Below are 5,953 nucleotides of genomic sequence, written 5' to 3' on the forward strand. Positions count from 1 at the left end.
TTTTTTTTTTTTTTTTTTTTTTTTTTTTTGAGACAGAGTTTCGCTCTTGTTACCTAGGCTGCTGGAGTGCAATGGCGCGATCTCGGAAAACTTCTTAATTGTGTACCTTGCTCATTCATTCATATGTGTACATTTAACAGTGTGAACTTCCTAGTTAAAGAAATCTTGTCTCTACTAAAAACTACAAAATTAGCCAGGTGTGGTGGCGCATTCCTTTAATCGCAGCTACTCAGGAGGCTGAGGCAGGACAATTGCTTGAACCCAGGAGGCGGAGGTTGCAGTGAGCCGAGATTGTGCCATTGCACTCCAGCCTGAGTGACAAGAGCAAAACGCTGTCTCAAAAAGAAAAAAAAAATAAGAATTGGGAGGGTTCGGTCAAGGAGAGGTCATTAAGATGTATTTCCGTTCCTTCTGTCTTTTTCCTAAGAAGACTTTTCCAATTAAGTACAATAGAAAACAACATATAGAGCACAGCCATTTATTGCTGCTTACATCACTGGGACCTCCTGTGCGTATTCTTGGATGTTCTCTTGTCCAGCTTCCATCATGTTTATCACCTCTTACTGCTCTTATCTCCCATAAAATTACTTCTACTGAGTGACCAAAGCCATCTCCAATCATGTAATCATCCAAGGGCCAGCAATTACTCTTATACCCAGCTATCTATAAGTATGGTTGTCAGTAACTTCTATAATCTAAACTCACTCATGAGTATAGTTTTGTAATTCTTGGAATAATGCCCCTTTAGAAATTAATTTTGGTGCATCCATTAGGTAATTTTCTTGAATGACTTACTTCAACAGTCATCTGTCGGAGAATGTCATAGGAGTCAATAACCAATCTTGGGGTGGGAACAAAAGGAGTAAGGAGGCAAAATATTTGGACTCACTTTGAAACCTGGCTTTTATACATGGGAACCTTATTATCTAATCGCTGCATCTAAGTTCTAAAGTTATTAGGCAGCCTAGGGAAAAGTGGTCATTACCCAGAAATACCTGTTACCGAGCTAACCACTTATACAACTAATCCACATCCAAATAGCTTTCCTGGCTTTGCAGAACATTTATATCAGCCTATTGTCTCAATGTCTTGGTCAGTCTCTCACTATCAAATATTCTAAAAAGCCAACAATGTGATACAATATAATACAAATTCACTGCAAAGAGAAATTATACATATTTCACAAGTTGTAGAATTTTATGAAAGTAATGCTGGTGAACTGCATAAATCACATTTTAAGCCAGTATTTGACATATAATAATCTGGCAGAATTATTTTAACAATCAGAGAAGAGAAATCAAGAGGAGGATGACTAAATAGAGAACATGAATATCAAAGTCTTAGTAAGACCCTCAGAAAAACCTAATTTAAAAAAAACTTCAACTATTTTCCAAGTGATAGTGTAGTGTTGCAGAAGTGAAATGTGAAATGATGGGTGTATTATACTGCCTTACAATTTTGTTGGGAAAATTACAACAAAAGTCAATACTTGATTTGCTCTTCTTGATGCTGAGTACTGCACCTAATTATAAAATATATTTTGTTACTTATAAAATAAAATGCATTTGCTTTCATAATTTTTAATTTTGAAAATTGTTCTCAGCAAATCCTTTTCAAATATATTTTTATCGAATTATGGTTCCATTTTAAGTGGATTCACTGGGAGATGCCTTTTGCTGACACCAATTAACCCTGGGCAATGAGAATCTCTCAGGCAATGAAGTGATCCCCTTTTTTCTTGTCTTTCACCCTGTTAAGTCAAGGTTAGCCTAAAGCTGCCTCCTTAGATATTTTAAGTTTGGCCTAAAGGATTTTTGTACATCATGAACTCTAATAAGTGGATTTATAAGCAGATCGTAGCCTACACGTGTGCCAATCACTGAGTTTTGGGCAATCAATTGTAGCCAACTGTCCGAACTGTGTTCAAATAAGGGAAATGCTGAGCTGTAACCAATCCATCTGTTTCTGTACTTCACTTCTGTACCTCGCTCTTCTTTTTCTGTCCATAATCTTCTTTCACCACCTTATACAAGCACCATTTCTTAAACAAGCACCACGTGGCTGGGCTGGCGTCTCTGAGCCTACCCTTGCTCACAAGGCTGCCCGATTTGCAAATCGTTCCTTGCCCAATTAAATCCACTTAAATTTAATTCAGCTGGTTTTTATCTTATAAACTCTCCTCCACTCTCTGCTCCTTCCCGGTTTAGCTCATTGCTCTCTCTACCTCTGTCCTTGCCGTTGTGTGGTTTTCTTCTTTCCTAGCTATTATCTCTTCTCCGTTGGTGAGGCTCCAGCTTCTGGACCAGAAAGGTGAGTGCGTGTCAGTCTCCTGAAACGCTTATGGACCTGCTGACATCTTTGCAATTCCACTCTATTAGGAAATATGGAAAACGCATTTTTTTTTTTTAGATGGAATCTTGCTCTGTTGCCCAGGATGGAGTGCAGTGGTGTGATCTTGGCTCCCTGCAACCTCTGCCTCCTGGGTTCCAGTGATTCTTTTGCCTCAATCTCCCGAGTAGCTGAGACTACAGGCACACACTACCACGAGGGCTAATTTTTGTATTTTTAGTAGAGACGGGGTTTGGCCATAAACTCCTGACCTTCTGAACCGCCTGTCTTGACCTCCCAAAGTGCTGGGATTACAGGCATAAACCACCACGCGCGACCGGAAAATGCATTTTTATATCTATAGCCCTACTCTTATTTCTAACGATTTTAAACAAATAATTATATCCATGAAGGCTGGTTTACTTTTGCTAAATCTTCTTAGGAAGGAGAAAAATTGCTATAGTGATAATTAGCGTCTCCTTTAAGGAGGACAATTGACGCAGAAATTTCCAGAAGGAAAGAGTAAGGGGGTCAGGTCTTTAAAAATGTCACCTGATCCCTTTTGAGAATCAACCTTGAGTTTTGCATATGGTAAATACTCAATATTCACAGACTGGCTAATTGGCAAAGAAAAGGCAGGTCCTGGGACCCAGTGTTTTTTCGTATTGTCAGTTCATTCTAGAGTGAAGTCACAGAAAAGCCCGGGGCACAGTGCACGCTGCCTTTGTTTATTGGTGCTTAGGTTATTTGCTAGATTGATGGGTGTTGCTCAACCACACAGGGAGCTTTACATCCTGATGACCAGGTTTCACCCCAGACCAAAGCTGTGGGGAGGGAACCAGCGCTAGTAGTGTAATATTGGGGTTCAGGGTGCCCTCAGCTCCCCTGAGAGAACGTTTCTCCAGGTTCTTGGTGTCCTGCCCTCTCAAGAACAAGAGAGGGGACCACAGCGCAGATTGTAGAAAGTGATTTATTTAAAGAGAGAAAAAGGAGAAGGAGAGAGACACAGCTAACTCTCACACTGAGAGAAAGAAAAGCTGCTCTCACACTGAGAAGAGCTCCCAGAGGGGGAAACCAGAGAAGGAAGGCTTCTCTCACACGGAGTGAGAGTCCAGAAAGATGGAATCCAGGAGAGGAAAGCAGCTTCCACACTGGAAGAGAATAGAGAGAGATGGAGTTTAGGAGGGAAGACAGGCTTCCATGAGAGAGTGTGGAAGGGGACTCCAGAGGGGGAATCCAGGAGACAGAAAGACGGCTTCCACGAAGGGAGTGTTCGTGGAAGGGGACCCAAACATGGAGTCCGAGGGGTGTGGAAGAAGGGGACTTTTAACCTGGGAGGAACCCCCACCTTCTCTAAGATCCCAGGCCAGTGAAAGGAGTTCCTTAGAACTTCCCCTGGGGTGACTGACTTTTAGTTTCTTCCCATGCCCGTGAAATTTAAACATAAACTGTTAAGTCTCCCAGATGGAGAGAGATGGGAGGGGGGCATGGTTCTAGCAAGTTCCTGCCATTAAAGCTACACCCGCTTGTGGACCCGGAAAGAGAACACCTTCCCTCAGGTATAAAGCTCCCTTGATTATTTCAGTGTGTAGTCAAATTGGAAAACCATCTTCTTAGATCATGATATTTCTATGCACTTTCCTTAAGGGGGACTCTTCATGGCTCTGAGGTCTCAAGTTTTCCTTTTAACTTTCCCCTCTTCTTTTAAAATTACTTTTACCCCACCGAAAAGGCATGAAGAAGTCCTTTCAACTTTCTGCTGCAAGCACCAGTACAGCTAATTTGACACTGAGGGGGAGGCTCAAAATTGTCCTAGGAGTATAATGGGGCAGAGGGTCATCCTGTGGCTGTAACTTGCCTAATTTAGCACTGGGGTCAGGCTGAAGCCTCTTCCACCACGGGAAAGCATTTTTCACATACACAGTTCTCAGGTGGACCTGCCTCTACTTCTCTTAAGACTCTGATTTCTATGAACGCAGACAGCAGCTCTTTAAAAGCGTGCGGGGGCTCGGAGATTGACGAAGGAGACATCCCTCCTGCAGCTGTGCTTTCTCCTTGGCTCCTTCTCGTGGCTGCTGTCAGGCTCACTTCTTGAGATTTTAAGGATGAAATCTCTCTCTGGTTTTCTTTTCCCCAACCCTCACTTTCTGGGTGATATGCAGCACAAAACAGGCTAGAAATATTCCTCCTACCCCAAACCATGGTCAGGTGTAAACCTAGAAAACATATGAAGTAGACAAAACTTCTGCCCTGGCAAGAAGCCTACATTTTAAACTGCGCATTGAAAAAAGCATTCACTAGGATGTAATGTAAACATTGACTTACAGGCTTTGGTGTGCTCCGTGTTTGTGTTGTATAAGTAGCTTGTTGAAACTGAAGGAGAAAGATTTATAATCTTACACAAGTCAGGCAATGTTCTGTGGGGGAAGAGGGATTTTTAGGAGCTCTTTAAGTGAGGATAATGTGAGTATTTGGTCTTAAGCAGTGAAATGAAACAAGAGGGTAACATCTGAAGACAGATTCATTTGCTCAGCGAAGCCAAGTTAATGTATTAAGTAATAGTAGAGAGGTGTAAACTGTGTTTTATGCTCCTAAGCAAAAGACAGTTGCAAAATCTTCTCTATATATTCATTTAAAATTACTTTAACATAATAAACATAGCTAACATTTATTGTGTGTTTAGCATGCATAAAACACATTCCTCAGGAAAATTCTATGTGCTAAGACTACTCTACCCACTTTACAGATGAGGCATTGAGAAGTTATGCAACTCACCAAAGGTCACACAGCTAGTAAGTGCCAAAGCCAGAATCTCAACTTAAGCGCAGCGCTGGATACCGGGTGCATTAAGTTGACTTTTATTGTCTGTGTTATTTTAATTGGTACAACTGCTGATATTGCTTATTCCACTTTTTTGCATCTAAGATAAAATCTTGTGGGTCGAGTCCCTTAATTCCACTGGGTTCACTTGAGAAGAATGATAATTACTAGTGCCATCTAGTGATTTAGTCTACTGATCTGATACAATAAATTGAGAATTTCTGTCAGAACTTTGGAGTATCAATTAATTGATTTATTCACAAGTATTTTCCTGAACTGAAAATTAGATTTTGTTCTTTAATAACTATTTTTTCTTTGATAAAGATAGGAGAACTACCAACTAGTAGGTAATTATAATTTAATTTCTATAATCGCTAACTCAAGGCCATTTGGAAATGTTAAACAGAGGAAATTTTACACGGATGGTAGGAAAGACGACAATAGCTTGAAGAAATCTAGGAAAAGTTACGCAAATGGATGTAGACTCTAGTGAAAAGCTCCTTAAACATGTAGCAAATGTAGGTAGACCTTCCTATAATCAGTTCAGTAGGCATTGAAATTTTGTTGTATATCACAGTTACAACTGAGGACAGTATCTTAGAAATTCAGAATTTAAAGATCTGTAGCAAGTAGTAGAGAACCTGGTACTTATTAGGTGACAGTTGAATATTTGTTGGATGTTGATTACAGAATAAAAATCATTGCCACAAGATAGAAACAAGCTCAAACATTTTTTAAAACAATTTTTACTTCCACATTTTTGTACCCAAAATATATGTGGCAGATATCAGTAAAGAATATTAAT

This window comes from Cebus imitator, unplaced genomic scaffold (genome assembly GCF_001604975.1).
Source record: "Cebus imitator isolate Cc_AM_T3 unplaced genomic scaffold, Cebus_imitator-1.0 Scaffold119, whole genome shotgun sequence".
Classification (NCBI taxonomy): Eukaryota; Metazoa; Chordata; class Mammalia; order Primates; family Cebidae; genus Cebus; species Cebus imitator.